Consider the following 17,666-nt stretch of genomic DNA (forward strand, 5'->3'; position numbering starts at 1 on the left):
CAGGGCTGAAGCATATACAACCTTGAAGCTAGAAGCTTAGATTTGTTGTTCAGCACAGTAGTAGCCAGAGAAGTAGCTAAATGCTGTGAGAAAGTGAGAGAGAAGATTAAAATGGCACTGATAGTGTGGAGTGATTGCTTGGGGGTGGAGTTAGGGTATCTCATTAGGACAAATTAATTTAGTTAGAATTGGAGCAGCATTTATTGTGAAGCATTAATTGAATGAATATGGGAATCCAGAGTAAATAAAAAATAAAAACACTTTCTGTTTGAAAGTAAATGCAGTAACAGCCTAATTGCACAGCACTGGTAGTAGACTGTGGTCATTAACTGCCAAAATATTTTAATGTTCCTGAAAGTGTAGAAAAGTTACCTACTGGAAAGCTTTTTGTGCACAAAGTGGTCCAACTGTTCACATGTAGATCAGATTAGGGTCTGCAGGGTGCTTCCACCTGGCTTCCTCCTTTTTCTTTTGAGGAGACAGGCAACACTTACTTGGGTATTTTATGTTAGAAACTGTTTTGCTACATCACCACTGTGTCCGCTTGGGAGAATGGGATGTGACCTCTTGCTCTTCACAAAAATTTTTGTGATCTGAGACATAGAGCCATCAATGCAGGCTGCAAAATCGGGATCAAGCTTCTGCGGGCAACAGTTACACATTACACCTGGTCCCTACTCCAAAAAGCTTTCCAGTTATAAGAGATTGTAGATTAATGATGTATAAACAACCACAGTATGGGCAATATACATGCAATAAAATAAGAAGTCTTCTAAAGACTTCTTATTACAATATACATGCTATAAAATAAGCAGTCTTCTAAATAAAATAAGAAGTGAGAACCACAGAGAGGATATTTTCCAGAACATTTTGCATCATCAGTTGTTATGAATCCCTTCAATCTGTTTTGTAGTGCACAAGATTTCTTAGGCATCGTGAAAAGGGGAAAATATAATTCCCTTTAATAAAAAAGAAATCTAGAGCTCTTGAATTCAGCTATTATTACTTGATCTAGCAATTTGGGGATTCTGAGGCGTTTTTGAAGATTCTAACCAGAATTTGAACTTATTTCTAATGAGAGCCATCTTGCTAAACTACAGTATGATCTGTCATGATGGTCACCAAATCCACAACTGATGGAAGTCTTCTGGAACTGTCTAGAATAACAATTTTCAATCTAGTGAAGTTTGTCAGAGATCATCCCAAAAGTGCTCATCCATGACAGATGGGTAATTTATCAAGTTGTGTTGCTGTTGATACCATCCTAACATAGCTGCTAGGACAACTTTGTATTAGGAAAAGAAACTTCTCTATTGATCTCGCTACAGTAGAATACTAATTTAGCTAATTCATTAAGTCTAAATCACTACTCACTGTTTAGACCACAGTCATGGAAACAGTTAATTGAACTACCACAGTCATGGAAACAGTTAATTGAACTGCATTTGTAGTCGTATAAACCAGTAACTACCAACTCAAGAATACAAATTAAGACAAAGTGATTTTGTTGTTTTCCTAATCTAATTGTCTCCAGTCTGGCCACAGGGCTAGCAAGGAAATGGGATCTGGCAAGTTATTAAGGGAAGAACTGGAGGATAAAGTCAGGTGAAACAAACAATATTCAAAGAGTGGATGGTTAGTGCATCAGCTCATGTGCAATGTCCCTGAACAGAGCAAAAGCAGGCAATTTCTCTGGTCTTTGGATCTCCGTCAGGTACATAATGTTTCACAGACCAGTATCGAGAAGATCCCTACTGCTCTGTGTGCCTTTGTTTTCAGCAGTAGTGCTCGCCTTTGTTTCTGGAAGATCCAGTTTGGGTATGAGGAGCTTGTCTTGTGCATTTTCTCAAATGAGGGGTAGCAATTATAGCAGTTTCAGTGAGGTGTAACCCAGCTCATAAAATTCCATTACAGCTTTCCCATCTTCCTGACAGAGTGCAAAAAGATTGCATGGTAAATTGGAAATTGGCACCTTTTAAAAGGCACTATTCTAGACTGTATTTTTCTTTCCCCAATTAGAGGTTAGTCATGCTGGGAGAAATTCAGTCATGCTGGATGATTGTCTTTCAGGACTTTGCAGCTCCCATCCCCTAGTCCTAGGAATGCTGTGGTTGGTGTTACGCTGTTGGTCCCTTCCCTAACCATACAGCAGGCATAAAACCTGTGAACCCCAAATAGTCTATGTATGCACTGCCTTCCTGCACAGCTATTTCTGGGTGTCTTGTTATCCCTGCATTTTCGTGTCACCCATCTTAAATAATTTTAGCCCCACTGAAATTGGGGTGGAAGCACTCTCATGAAACCATCTAGTCCAACCCCCTTCTGAAGCAGGACCATCTGAAGCACGTTGCCCAGGACCATGTTTGGCTGGGTTTTGAATATCTCTAAGGACAGAGATGCCACAACCTTTCCAGGCAACCTGTTGTCATGTTCAACCACAATCAGAGTAAAGCAGTGTTTTCTTATGTTCAGCTGGAATTTCATGCGTTTCAGTTTGTGCCCGTTGCTCTTGCCCTGACACTGTGTGCTGCTAAGAAGAGTCTAGCTCCCTCAGTTGTTTCTGGCACCAGCTTCAAATCCTTTTCATCTTTTTTCAGTAATTACCTCCAGTTTTAGAGGCAACATCTGTGTCCAATTTAGACCTCAGTAGCTTAACACAAAGGTAACCACGAGAACCCATTTCAACATTGGAAATGTAAATTCACGCTGTGAACATTGAAATGTTTTCCCTTAATTTATGCAACATTTTTGCAAAATTTGCTAAGTGTGAAGTATGAGCTGAATACTACAGATTTTTTTTTGTTCCTGACCTGATAGCGTTATCAATTCCGTAAGTTGTAATTATCTTTTATATACTAACCCACTTCTAGGGTTTACAGCTCCTGTTCAATAGATTTGACAGAACTTACTGCAGCAAACATCCAGCTGTGCCATAACCACAGCCTCAAAGAGCAAAAGTGCACCAGCTAAAACCGTCGCATTAAGTTCACACAGATCTTGGCAAGCTGAGAAAGGAGTTATTCCTCGGTTTTGTCAGTACTCACCTACTAAGATCTAAGATGAAAAGCGTGCTTGAATGTGCTGCAGAAACCAAAGTATGACTTACCACGATAATAGATCGGGTTCTCTTCCAACATTTTGATTTATTCCTTCTGGAGTCCATGCAGAGGTGCAGCCATCTCTTTGTGACAGAATACTGACTGGCAGAGTTATGCCTCTTGATACACCTCCTCAGTGATGTATGAAATGTCGTCCCTCTTTGATCTTAGGAGATAAAGCCTTTTTTAATGGAAGGTTACTCTTAAATTTCAGTTGTATACCGAGTGCTTATTACCAAACACAAAACTGCATATCCATTTCAGATCAGAGTAATTCCCAAACCCTGACCAGAAAAGTTTGACTCCTTGCTGCTTCTTAGTTAGATGTAGTAAAGTGTTCCAAAAAATCCTTTGGGGTCCTGTTTTCCTTTCCTTTTCTCACATTTTCTTCTGCACTAGCATTCATCAAACCTACTGGCTTGCATTCTGTGCCTGTGGCTCATCTATCAGATACGGCTTCTTCTATCAGACGTTCACCTGGAAAATGAACAGGGATTCATTTTTATTTCAAGTCTGTAAGAACTGTAACAGTTGAGGGCTCTGACTCATATTCAGAGGCAGATTCAGACAGAATGGCGAAATGGCTCTGAACACAGAGAGAGGGTGACATGATGTGTGTTTTTCCCGAGTGGCAGCAGTTTTCAGACAAATATAGCGACGTTAGCTGCTGGTAAGTTTATGGCTGCAGATAATTTATGGCTGTGAACTACAGCGGCTCAAGAAGCAGTTCACACTGCTTCTCATCTTTTCTTTGCAAGAAAGCTACCACAACTGTGCAGCTGCTATTATGGTTTCTGCCCCAGAGGAAAAACAATTTGTTAAGGTTATGCTAGTGTTGGTTCACTGAGACCGCATTTTTAGAGGGGATTTCCCAAAGTATTTGCAAAATATGTTCCTGACACTGATTGCATAATTATCAATCACAGTGAAATTCAGATCTAATTTTCAGCCTGGTTCAGATGAGTGTTGTCATTAACAATTCAGTGGATCAGATCTTAATCTTCCATTCTTAAATATTATTTTGCCAGCCTGATCTCGTAACTATTATTCGAGTTAACTGTAAAACAATCCTTGCCTCCTCAGTCTCACAGTTCCTTCCTCCATTTCCTGGCTTGGAAAACGTCACTGGCCAGCTGTAATCTGGCAGCGTTATAGCAATCCTTTGTGATTGTTTCCCCTGACATCTCAAAGTCCGTGTTGGTGTGTCGATGCTTCTAGAGCACAAAAGCCCTCCGTACAAAAGCCCTCCTCTGACAGCTTCAGTGGGGTTTCTTCCTTCCACCCAGCCATATTTTATTCTGTGAGTCTTGACAGCTTAGGTTGTGGTCGGGCGTTCATGAGGCTTGTATCTGTACATTGAGAAAATCTAGCAGTATAAATTTGTTTCAGTTGGGATTACACGACTAAATTTCAGTTACATTAACCTAAGCACACAATACAGTCTTTGTGCCAGCTAATTCGCAGTCTCGCTGCCTAGTATCCCGGGGTGCTTTGCAATTCCCCAGTGCTTTGTGCGATGCCATCCCCGCTGAATTCTAGGAATGTCTGTGAGCAACTTTGCTAAGGACTTGGATCCTTTTTCCAAAATTAGATGCCTCCTTCTAATTGGAAGTGTTGCTAAAAAGACATGTCGCTGCCAAAAGGCAACTCATACCTTGCTACTACTGCAAGGGGACGTTATAGTCTTTTTTTCTTCGACTTCTTGGATGCCGTTTTCAGACCATGCTTCAGACGTCTTCCAAGGGGCTTTTCAGCATCAAAATTTGCAGTGTAGTTTTTTTCAGATTCCTTCTGGGAATAGCATTATCTAGTTATTACGGACTGCATACAGGAAAAGAGGGAGCAGACAGAAAAGGAGTTTTGTTAAGAGGACTTGTCCCATTTCTAGGTCATTTTTCAGATCAGGCATGAATTGCAGCTGAAGAATTTCCGTTCCACAAAGTATCGGTATGGGAGCGATACCGTACCTAGTGGCACAGGTCAGGCAGCAAAGATGAGAAGGACATCAGCAGAAGAACTCTGGAATGGCAACAGTAGTAAGGTCTTGGATATCTGTAGCAAAGTCATGCATTATTTGGCAGGTTAGCTCACCAGCATGACTCCTGCTTTTCCATTGCCTATTAGGGTAAAAAAGTTGAAAGCTAGCACCAGGATCTGGAATGTGACATCTGCCTGCTGCTTTGCAGAGTGCCCCAGCCACACTACTTTCATGTGACAGATGTAGAGAATGTCACAGTAAGTTTTGCTCAGCTCCCACCCTCCTCTATGGTACAGGGTTACGGGTGGAAGGAACATTACCATCTTCTGCCCTTCAAGTGGAGTTTTCATATTTTAGCTTGGCAGTGGGCAGTACAATTCTTTCTGGTGTGCCAAAATCAATGGATTTACTATTCTGTCCTTGTTGCTAGCTGATCTTGAATGCATCTCATGCCTTCGTTCGTAAAGTCATTACCAGTAGCCTAAGTCATCACTGTTTTCATCCTAGTTTGCCTGCCAGAAGGGAGAATTCATGGAGTGAGTCTGAACACAGCCTCCGTATCAGGTTCTCGTGCTATTGCTGTGTCGTGCACTAAATTTGTGAGTGTAAGGGGAGCAGATGGCTGAAGCCTGGGAGTGGGAAGCTGAGATAGAATCAGTGCCTGCTATGGCTTGTTCATTTGCCCGTGGGAACCAGGAGGGCCAAATTGTGAGGGATGCTCTGGCAGAATGCTTTATGCAAAATACCTACTCTCTGCCTATATATGTACTTGCTGATTTGAAAGTAAGAAGCTGAGATTTTTCTTGCTCCTGCCCTCTACTATCTGTAGCTCTTATTGCCTTCCTTGACGGTTCATATTCTGAAGTTTCTTTCCACGAGGATCACTCTTTCAGCAGTCCATCCTTCACTAGGGTCATCAGGTTCCCAGCTCTCCAAGCATGCCGATGGAAACATACATGTTGAACAGAGAAATGATCAGATTTTGCTGTCAAATATGCAGTGCAAATAATGCAGAATGCGATACCGAAAAGGTCAGCTTTTTCCTGAGCCCAGTTACGTAAATTTGTTCACAGATATGTAGAACTTTGCAGTAACAACATGAGGGAAAGAAACAAGATTAAGGAGAGAGGAGCTGTTTGGTGCGTGCTTGCATATCACCCAGCATGCTGCCCAACTGGCCAGACACTGCTGCATGCATATCTTATCAAGGGACAACTTCAAGAGATTGCACTGTGATGTGAGTTCCTGGATGGGGTGATGTGAGAAATGAGTGAGAAAGTTGTGATACGATGAGTTTCGAGGGGGCTGCATTTGAGTCAAAGGAAGAGAGGAAGTCATCACAGCTGTAGCTGTAAGTTCCATGCTGCTTTCTTGTAGATTGCTCAGTCTCCATCCCCACCAGCTCCTGCCTCTCCTTTGCAGACCCTTTGCAAGTTCATGTTTTTTTTTTCAGACAAGGCATCTGAGCCTGTCTAGCTCATTTAGTCTATCCCTTCCAATTTTAGGATTGTACAAATTGTTTGCCAAGAATCAGTCACTGTGAGACTCTCTTCCCAATTCCAGCAGTTTGCCCAAGTGTGCTTGTCAGCCGTTTAGCAACAACAGACTGCTTGGCTTTACCCACAGGCAAGAAAACAGAAGTGTTCAGTGTTCATGCCTTAGCTTGACAGGAGGAACTTTCCCCTCCACTACTGATGAGTTGCCACTGCTCTCCTCTCTTATCTGAGCCAGGACTAGTACAGTAAGTTGGTTCTGGTTTGGGGATTTCAGGATCTCACCTCCGTTTTCTAGAACAGTGACTAGCCCTAGGTGCTTGGTATGGAGGGGTAGACAGATAGGCAAGGCTGCTTAATGGTGTTGGGAAACCATCTCTGCTTGCTTCTAGGATGGCTCGTTCCCTGCTAAAGGCTTAGGAGGACGGCTGAGGGAGAGGTGTGAGCAAAGATGCAGCTACAGATGATTGTACTGCTTATGACCACCCTCTGGCACTGTGCAGGAAACCATTAACACAGGTAACTTAACGCTGTCCTGTGTTGGGTCAGGACAACCAAAATATACTTCAAGCCAGAGAAAGCCCAAACAAGTGTACCTCGATGCAGCTGGTGTTCATGGTTTCTGTTGCACTCTAAATTCCTGGGACAGGCTGTCAAGAAACCTGTTCTTCCAGGAAACATTGTAGGGATATAGTTTTGTATTCCCAAATTAAAGATCTATTTTAGCATCCTTAGTGCCTTACCAGAGGTTCAGTTCCCTGGAACGAGGAAGAGAAGACAACATCGGCTCTGTGCACTTGAGATTTTTTGTGTGATGGCCTGGCTTTGTGTCTGTGCTTCTGTTCACTTTCCAGTGTTGCCACTGTTTAGTCTGGCACTGAGACAAAAGAAAGGGCTGACACATGGGTCATGGAAAGAGACAAGAGAAAGGGCTGACACGGGTAAGGAGAGGAAAGGTCCACGACAAGCCAGGACTGTGGGCCATGGCCAGCTGCCTCCCAGAAGTGGGCTGTTATGCCCAGGGCCAGCCCCGCAATGGGAGCAGGCAGCTGGGCCAACCACGTTGTAAGGACAACACGGCTTTGCACCCCAAAAACTGCTGGAGGGGCAGGACTGCCAACTGGCAATGCGCCCAAGGCTTGGCAGAGCAATGTAGGCTTGACATGCAAAGCTTGAAAAAAACGCTCGGATGAAAACAAATGGCAACCCTATAGCCATGAAAGAGGGTTTGAACGTGCTGTGACGTGGAGAAGTGATGAGAACAGCCAGGGTTGTCCCCGTGTGGGCCGTGTCAGACCGTAGGAGGCACTCGTGCTATGAGGTACTGACTGGTGGGAGCCTGCAGCTCCCATCCCGCCTGCCTTTCTCGCTGCAATTCAGCAGCATCCATGTTTTCTGTCTCGAAGGACGCAAGCCAGCCTTGGAAACATCAGAGAACAAGATTTTTTTTTTTCCTGTGTAATCCCCGGTGCATGATGGTGTGGGGTCACGGTGCCCAGGGCAGGACTTGGCCCCATCCTCCTGCACAGCGCCTTGGCCAGGCACGGCCGATCCCAGCTGGCTGCCTCGAGCAGCCACCACCTCAAGTTCCCCATTCCTAACTTCACCCCACACCTTCTAGCCGGACTGCTGCCATAAGGAAGGCTTTTATTGCTGAGGGGCTTTGGGGCCAGGAGCTCCTGGAGGGCTGCGACGCGCACCACACGCCCCTCACGCCTCAGCTCGAGGACTGGCCGCACCCCACAGCCCGCTCCCCTCGAGGGGGGAGGGAGGGCTTCATTTTGGGGCCGTTCCTTCATTTTGGGGCCGTTCCTTCGTTTGGGGGCCGTTCCATGGATCGCCCCCCCCCCTTTCCCGAGGCGGCAGGGCCGGGCCGAGCCGCTGCGGGGCGGGAGCGAGGGGCGGTCGCGGCGCGGCACCGCCCCGGCCCCGGCCCCGCCGCCAGGAGCCGGCAGATCCGGGTCTCGTGGTGCGGGCTGACGTGGGAGCCGGCCCGGAGCAGCGGGGCCGAGCCCGGCCGCCCCAGCCCTCCTCAGCCTCCTCTTCCTCCTCCTCCTCCTCCTTCTCCTCCTCCTCCTCCTCGCACGGCGGCCGGAGCACGGTGAGCCCGCCCCCCGCGCCCCCCGCCGCTCCCCCCGGGGAGCCCGGGGCAGTGCCCGCAGCGAGGCCGGGGCCGGGTTTTTGGGGCTGGCCGGGGGGCGTCCCCGGTCGCTTTGGGGTTTGGGTGCCGTGTGGTGACGGGTCTGGGTGCCGGGGTTGCAGTTGGTGCTCCGCGGAGAAGTGACAGGCTGACAGCTGGGCTGGGCGTGCAGCTGGAGGGGGGATTGGGCTCCTCGTGTAGGGCACAGAGCCCCCAGCACAGGGACGGTGTCACGGTACCAACACCCTGCAGATGGGCTTCCAGCCGGGAATTCCTCATCCGTGTGCCCGCAGCTGTGGCTGGCAGCCGGGGCAAGCCACGCAGGGGGCTGCTGGCCGCAGAGACCCCGATACGAGCTGTGGCCACCCCTCTGTAGCTGCCACCAGCTCTGGGTCCCCGACACCCAGCCCCAGGAGCTGGAGCCCACAGCCCGGCTCCTCAATGAGGTGAGCCCCGTGCGTGACCTGCCTCCGAAACTTCGTCCCGGCAGACACCTGTTCCTGCGCTCCGTCTCCAGCATCATCTTTGGGTTATGGATTTATGGCTATGGGGAGTGTGCCTGCGCCGTGCTGGTAAACATCCTTGTGTACGCGCCTAGATAAGTCTCGAAAACTCATCTCCAGCCTTTAAACATCAGGACTCTTTTTTTTTTTTTTTTTTTTTTTAATAGCATATTATGTTAATGTCATTAGTGTGCACAGCCTCAGTGAGCTTTAGCGGGTTGCTTCTAAGAAGTCTTTCGTGTTCAGCTCTTCGAGTGCTGCTGACCTTTACTCGTTTCTGTTACTTTCAAAAGCAGACATCAGCTGGAAAAAAAAAAAAGACAACAAAAAAAAATAAACAAAAAAAAAAAACAAAAAAAAAAACAAAAAAAAAAGAAACAAAAGAAAAGAAAAAAAAAAGAAAAAAAAAATCTTACTTCTGATTTCTTCCTGCATGCAGCAACAGAGAGTAAGGTCCCTGATAATTCCGTCTTGTTCTTCATATTCGTATGACTTGTCCAGATGAAAGAAATCAAGCTGTTGTTGCTGATTATTGATTTTTGCTTTTCAAAAGTGACCCTGTCACTGACAGCGTGGCTCGAAGCGGTATAAGCAATTGGTAGAGAAAAGGGATTGTAACGGTTAGCAGCACGGTTGCTGGCTCAGTCCTCAGTGCCATCCCTTCCCCTGCTGCTGAGGTAGGTGTGCGTGAGCTCTTTTTAGTTCTCTTGCCCCTTTTTTTTTGTAAAATGAGATGTACTTTTCTCACCCAACTCCAGAGTAGCAGGGAATTCTGTGTTTTAAGTGGTTTAAGATCATCTTGTGTAAGGTGCTAAACAAGGGTTGAGGGCTGACTGGGTGTATGTTGTTGGTCCTTGCACAAGACACTGGGGCACGTGTCTCCCTGGCAAGCAGGGGAGTCCCTGACCTGCTCAGGGCCACGAGGGTCCACTTCCAAACAGAGATTGCAGTGGCAGCCATTCTGTTGTCCTGGTCGGATTGTATTTTAGCCTCGCTGCCTATAGAAATAAACATTATGAGCGTGGTTCTGTGGGGTTTCGTATGCCATGCTTGTGGCAGTGGTTTTCCAGCACCTTACCAAAACCACGAGTCTGGTCCATTAAGTACAAACTGCACAGCCTGCTTACCTGGGCTGCATCCTGCAGTCTGTGTTCTTCCTTCATTTTAAAGGAAAAATAAGAAAAATATACCTGTTGTTAAAGAAGCAGTCTACATACAAACAGTATAAAAATGCGTTATGGTTTTAATTGTTTTGTAACTGCCCTGTCTGCTTTCAAAAGGTTGGTATTTGGCTCTAGAGAAAGTTAGTTTCTAACTGACTTCTTGTTTCGTTATGAACTTCTCATTTTCTGCTTTTATATATTTATACTTCAGAATTAGCGATGCGTGAATGTTATTTGCATAACAGATGTGTAATAAAACAAACCCTGTGTTCGTGTTTCAGAATTTTCCCTCCTAGATATTTTAGGTATTTGACATACGCCCTTAAAGGCCACATTTTGTCCCTGTTAAGTTTGTCATAATGGGACCTAATATCAAGAGTCTTTGCAGAAATTCAAGCCAGTGCCATGGAAGTAGCAAGATCTTCTTTTTTCAAAGTGCGCATGAGTGGAAGTGTGTGGTGCCCCAACAATACCAAGTATCAGTTTCTTACTCTGTGTGCTTTGAACATTTAGGTTTCTTTTTGCAACAGATGTAAAAATATTTTGGCAGATGCACTTATAGGTAGAAAAATTGATGTCATCTGCCTGTATTCTGCTTAGAAAGCAAATTAGAGAGCCCGTGAGCATATTCATATATACTATCACACTTGGTGTTAAGCATGCTTTCTGCTCTAACTTCCTAGATTCAATTTATTAATACATTAAGAGCTATCCAGTTGCTAATGAGGCACCTGGTGCTGCAAGACGCTGAGTACTTGGGAGATCCAGGTGCTCCCAAGTCCCTCTCAGTGCAGTGGAAGCTGAGAAAATGTTGTGAAGTTACACCACGGAGCCAAATCTTGAAATGCTTCTTCAGGTTAAGAACGAAAAGAGGGAAGAAAAAAAAATATATGCTTTTCCCAGAATAGCTCCTTCAGCTTGCAGGCCTTGACTCACCAGCAGCGAGCTTCCCAAGTTCCCCAGGAACCCGTATTTGAAGAAAGCCTCAACTCCTCCTCATTAGGTGGGGATGCACCCAGGCGTATGAGAAGGATCAGTCAGTGTTAGCTTTATTTCTGCTGGACTTCAGTAGCTGTACAGCAGAGGAACGTGGTCCTATCCTCCCCTTTCCATCTTGGTACCTCGCCTGTGGTATTGGTGGGGGCAGGAGGAAGCTCCCTGGAGGTGACTGATGGGCTTTTCGTGAAAGATCTGAAAGTGGGCAGGGAGCAGCCCCTGGCATGATTGCGTGGTTGTACGTTTGCATGGCTGTTAATTGAACAAATATGCTTCAGAGGCTTAAGTCAAAGAGCCTGGCTGGTATTTTTAGAGATAACAGAACAAATTAGTCCCGTTTGGGTGGGAACAGACAGAGTTACACTTGATAAAAGTTTTCCTCATTAAGATTAGTTCTGATTCTTCAGCAGCTTTGCATGCATTAAGACCCGTGGCTTTCTGGGGCTAAATACAGTTTCATTCTTACTTTATAAAACTGATAGACAAATGTCAGATCCAAAGCACTGAGCTCGGGAAGAAAAGATTTTATCAAAAGGAACAGAAAAGCTGTACAAAAATGCAGCTCCAGCCATTAACACGATATAAGCATTTGCAATGCTTTATTTGTCAAATCGGTGCCAAATGCAGACCTGGAGTAACAGAGTTTGGGTCTTCGTTTGTTCACATAGTTGTATGTACATGCTCATGTATGTCTTGCTGGTTAATCGTAAAAGCTTTATTTTTAGCAGGGCAATAATTTTAGAGAATCTGATTAAATATTACATGCCAATTTTCATATGTAAAAAAGTTATTTTAGGAAAAAAAAAACATCTGAATAAAATTGCATGCAGATGTGAAGAAAAGTCGGGTGTTAGCTCTTCAAACAGTCGGACTAAATCAAGTGTGAAACAAAGCTTCCTGGTGCGAGCAGCGTTGCCTTAACAAGAGTGCCTCTGCAAGGGGTTTGTGCCCCGGTGGGGCTCACTGCTTTCATGTCGGGCTGGGCTGGTTAGGTGGCACCTATCATCAGCGCCCCTGTTTGAAAACACAGGGGATGAGGATTTTATCAGAGAACTCCATGAAACACAGAAATATCCCGGTATTATAATATCAGTATATCCTATTACAGTATAATATTCCTGCATTTATGGCAATAGAGGCTTTTCTGAGGCACTGAGATTGTTGGATGCTTCAGTTTCAAGTCCATATGTAGAAAGGAAAGCGTCCAAAGGTGCAATCTACCTTCTTTCCTGCAGGAAGACTTAAGAGACGAAGATGTGAGACGTGTTTCAAAGCAACCCACCCTGACCTCATGAAACAGTACCACGGATTTTCCTTATGCAAATGAATAGATTGAAAAATCTGTTGCTCGTAGGTGCAGGGGAGAGTCGCACGATTTGCATAACACTTTCCTTTTGATGATCTAAAGTAGTCAGCGAGTCTGCTGAGTGGATGCTATTCTGTGGTGAAAACTGGGTCTTCGTTGAGCTGAACATATGTAAATAACCAAGCCCAGAAATCCTGTTAATTGCAACAGATTCCCTCCGGTAGAAGTGCTGATTAAAAATTCCCTAATTGATAAGCTCAAGTTGTTTACTGCAGGTAGGCAGAGAACCTGATTCAACTTCTACTGAAGGCAAAGGCAGGCATCCGCTGGCTTCAGATAAAATTTGATCTGGCCTAAAGGGGTTAGGAGTAGGGCTGCCAGGGAATAGAGCTGCTTTCATCTGAAAATTGAAAATCCTGCTATCTTTCTCAGCATGCTGCTACCCTGCTAAATCTGTTTTCTCAGTGGCAAGTTATTAGAAACATATGTCATCCCCGGAGAAAAAAAAAAAAAAAAAGAAGGAAAATATTCCAAAGAATTTCAATATAATTTTTATGTTTGTGTGGGGTTGGAGTAACGTGAAGGAGTAGCCTGTTTTTACAGTTTTAAGGATTTAGTAAGGTATTTTATAAACTAAATAATTGTACTCCTAATAAACAAGTCTCAGAAAATTTCATTGCTTAGGGCTACAAGACATTGTGTCTCAGGACATTGGAAAAACTATCATTTTTGTTTGTTTTTGATCTGGTACTTTCTTCTGTAAAGGAGTGAGGGAATTTTTTAATGTTTACTTTTGCAAAGCGATGAAAAGTCTAAATTCTTAGTTCTTGAGCATCCAAAAAAAGTCACTTCAAAGCAGTGAGTTATTTATTGCAGGTGATCGGAGCTGCAGCATTTGCCCGGGTGCCCCGGCAGTTCAGAATAAAGTGTCTCCCCTTAACTTTTTTCTTTTGTGGATTATACAAAGTCCCCTCGGCTCACAAGTCCCATGGGGTAAGGGCGTGCCTGGGGACAGTTCCCCCAGCCCAGCAGCTGTGCAGTGGCTTTGTTACGCCGCGGTAATTTGCTTATGAGCTGGAGTCCTGAGCTTTGCTTCGAGCTCCTGAGTTGCTTTGGTACGTTTGAACACATTAATGGTAATCTTAACCTGTAAATCTTGACACAAGAGCAGAGATGGAGTTTGTTATAGGAGCATATTCTTTGTCAACACTTCATCTTTGAAAGGAAATAATCATTTTAAATTAGGAAAGTGAAGTGCAAAGCACCTCTCCGGCTGGGTGACCGACGGCGATTTCCTGTTGTCCTTGCTGCCCTACAAAAGGCAGGGAAGGGAGCTCCAGCTCCTCTTCCCTGTGTCACCGCTCGGTTTGGATCAGTCCTGCAGGCCCTCGGCTCTGCAAACCTTTAGCCCTGGAGGCTGTGGCACAGCACGGGTGTCCTCCTGGAGCTGGGCTTTGGGGCTCAGCGTGTGCAGCTTCCAGCAGCAGCGCAGCGCTGGTGCAGCTCCAGGGGTGCCGAGTTGAGGGGACTGGGAGTTGTTACTGGGGAATGGGAAGAAGAATGTCAGCAGAAGCCGCGGGTAGTCCCTGGTGCTATCCAAAAGCAGGAAAGTAAGCCAATTTGCCTTGGAGCTGGCTCTTCTAGTTCCGGCTCAAGGGTAAAATCCCATTAAAATCAATGGGGTTCTTGCCTTACCACAGGAGAGGGCTCCCGGTTTGCTCTGTAAGCTGGTTAGATGCAGCAGCTCAGTAATTTTACAGAGGGTAGCCCAGCCTTTTGCGTTAACATATGTCAAGCAAAATGATTAAATTTCCATTAGTCCTCCAGTGTAATAGAAATAATTTCATTGTCCTAGACCGTTGTCGCAGCTTCTACTTTAGATGTAAATGTTGAAGTGCAGCTGAAGCATTTACTTTGCAGAAAAAGAGAGTATTATTCTTGGACAATGTCCTGTGCCACTGACATCTTCTCTTAATTAGCTTCCATGTTGCAGGGGATGAGATTTCTTTCAGGGAAATGTCATCATTTTAACAAAAGGATGACCAAACGCTGACAGCTGGAGTTTGGCACTAGCGTTCTGCATCAAATATTAGTAAATGAATTCCAAAATAGCTGGACTGCTTTTTTGGTCCCTGGCTGGCTGTGCATAATTAGCTCCTTTTCAAGTGTTTCGCCCAGAAGAAATGCTCGGCCACCTGCATGGGAACAAGCCAATAGCTTTTTTTAAATCTTGGTGGGTCCTATTAATGCTGAATTCCCCCAGAAGCCAAACCACTGGCAGCAGGCTGGTAGCCTTCACCTCTGAAGTCTCTCCCCCCTCAGCTACTGGGGACTGGCCACGAAGAGGAAAGCGGGGAGCAGTACCAGAAGAGTGGGGTTTGGATGCGTGGGTTCTTGTCCTCTAAGGCTTGTGCTTGACGTTGCCTGGCTTTAATTAAACTCAAAGAAGCGTCTGTGCCATCTGGGGCTCCCTGATGAACCATTTGGACCTGAGCTGATTTACCTCAGCCTGCTCTTACCCTCGTTTGCCTTGTGTGGTGTCCATGAGCAGTGCATTTGCTGGCAGCTTTGTACCAGCTCCTGCCACCCTTGGAAGCAGCACGAGCTTTGCACGGACCTCGGCGAGAGAAGAATCGTGATGCTTGGCTGTCAGAGGGCTTTGGCCATCCCATAACCCTCCCAAGTCCTCACGTGTGGCTCCTGCTTCGTTGCTGCCAGGAAGAAGTCTTCTCCTGACCTCCTCGGGACATGTCCAGGTGACCACGTTGGGGTGAAAACACCGGTGGCTGAGCGATGCTGGTGGCGTTGAGACAGTCACAAGTTGACGAGGACAAGGAGTGCACCAATGCTGCTGTGGTCCTGGGAGACCGCTGGGAAGAAGGTGAGGAAGATCCTTGGCACTTTCTCCTCGGTTCTGAGCCAGGCCCTGCTCAGCAGCTCCCTCCCTGGTCTGGGCATGTCACTGAAGCATCCATCCTTTTGTGCCTGGATCAGCGCTTCTGTGGTTCTGCTCCTACTTTTAAGGAGCTGTTTGATAGCAAATCAGCATTTGTAATAAGCACCAGATGGATGACACTGGAAAATTAATTCCTAATTTACTTACACACCAAACGGTTTGTGAGGCAGCAGGAAAGCTTCCCAGCAGCGTGCGCTGAGCAGGATGTGCCGGGTGAACGGTTCTGCTCGGAGCTCCAACTGCTCGCGGTGCCTCTTGAAACCACGTCTGTGTGCGCGGCTCAGCGCTGCTTCCGTGGGGAAAGAAAGGAACCGGCTGAGCTTAATCTGCACTGAAAAGTTCATCTCGGATCTTGTTAATTATCCTGAGGAAAGTCACGGTGCAAAAATACACTTGCCAACTCATTAGGCTGCGGCTGGAAGTCCGGGGAGACCCGCTGATGCTTTCGAGGACAAAATCAGCTGCTTTCCTCCTCCCCCCCAGAGTTTTAAGGGCAGAGACCGAGGGGAATCGGTTTATGCTTTGAAAGTGTTGCTGTGCCTAGGAGCTCTCCTTGGGTATTGTATCAGCCAGCAAAATCACTGCAGCCCTTTCCACGAGGAAAGCCACACGGATGGGCTGAGCGGGGCCAATTAGCAGGAGGCTGTAATTGGAGCCACACTTCGCTGTGCTGGTGCAGGGCCCACATTTGCATCCTGCTGTTCTGCTTTCGTGCCCGGCCAGCCAGTTGGTTTTCTTTTGTCCTAAAAACTCCGTTTAATGCCCAGGAGTTGGCCTGGTGGAGAAGGATCATGAGTAGCCCTCTGAGGATCTGAGACCTTCCAGGACCACTGGATCCTGGTCTGCTGACAGCAGTGGGAGCATTTCCTTCAGTGCCAGTCGGATGGAGCTGTAAGCGTGGAAGTGATGGGACAGAGCTTCCCTTGCATCGCTAATGAAAGGGATTAAAAAATTACCACTGTAAAAACAGCCAAACGTAGTGTTGCGGTGTTTCAGACCCAAGTTCTGAGAGGGAACATTTACTTGAGCTATTTAAATTACAGTAGCAGAGGAGAGCAGGTCGCTGGGATGTTTTCATTAGTATCAATTTGTATACAAATTCTTTTTTACAGAACCTATTTTTAGCCTTGTTTGAACCGAGGAAGTCGCTTTGTGAAGGAAGTCTCTGTAGGAATCTCCAAGCTCCTTACTGCCGGTCCCATAACCCCAGCAACTGAAAGCTTTTGGCTACGTGGCCACCTCCACAGGATGCCTATGCCAGGTCCTTGGCTTCTGGATTCATTTTGATTCATCCCTGTGAGCAATATGCATCCACTAACTTCAGGCAGAATAGCCCGCATTTATTTTAAAGCACTGCCTATTTTCTCCTTATTTTCTGCCTATTTCTGCAGCTCCTTTTGTGATGTTTCTTCCCTATTCAACTACGAGTGCTTTTGTTTTCCTACGCTGTCCTGTAGCTTTATCCTGTGTTTAGTTATTTGCTTCCTTTGCTTTTTTAATGGCCTGGTTATCATTTCTGCCTCGTTCCTCCTTTATATTGCTCTGGTGATAGGCAACGTGCTGCATTTCTGGTGACAGTAATTGAGAAATGAGAAATTTCGCCAAGTTCTTTGCAGGTGAAATCAGCCAGTCCCAGCTGCACATGTCTCCGGCTAGTTTATTTAAGAGAGAAACCCCAAATCCGTGCCTATTGTTTTTCCACTCTGTGCTCTAACCCAGTCTGAAGAGCAGCTCAATGCAGGAGTCAGTGGGTAAAATTCCCTGGCCTTTCTTACTCCGAGTTTGGTCGTACAGCTGAAATAGTGGGCAGCCAAATAACGGGCTGGTGAGCTGGAGGCAGGTGGTTCAGTAAAAGGCTGATAAAACCCTCGGGGTTGTGTGGATGTGCATGAAGTACAAGGAGAGAGAAGATAGCAATCAGCAGGAAAATGCACAGTGTAACAAATTTAGCTTGGATTCACTGGATTTGAATGTTTAGACTCTATTGATTGGTTTTTAATTAGCAAGATTTCAGCATTGCCCCACTGAAGATA

General features: G+C 45.9%; 1 protein-coding gene across 1 annotated transcript in view; it reads left to right on the forward strand.

The window, feature by feature from the left end:
• Positions 1-8,519: 8,519 nt before the first annotated feature.
• The window catches only part of SMIM14 (small integral membrane protein 14), a 38,101-nt gene continuing 28,954 nt past the window's right edge, over positions 8,520-17,666 (forward strand). The window contains exon 1 of the mRNA XM_032186741.1: positions 8,520-8,670. The gene's annotated coding sequence lies outside the window, so the exon portion shown is untranslated. The remainder of the gene's footprint in view (positions 8,671-17,666) is intronic.

The sequence above is a fragment of the Aythya fuligula genome, chromosome 4 (assembly GCF_009819795.1).
Source record: "Aythya fuligula isolate bAytFul2 chromosome 4, bAytFul2.pri, whole genome shotgun sequence".
In the NCBI taxonomy this organism is placed as follows: domain Eukaryota; kingdom Metazoa; phylum Chordata; class Aves; order Anseriformes; family Anatidae; genus Aythya; species Aythya fuligula.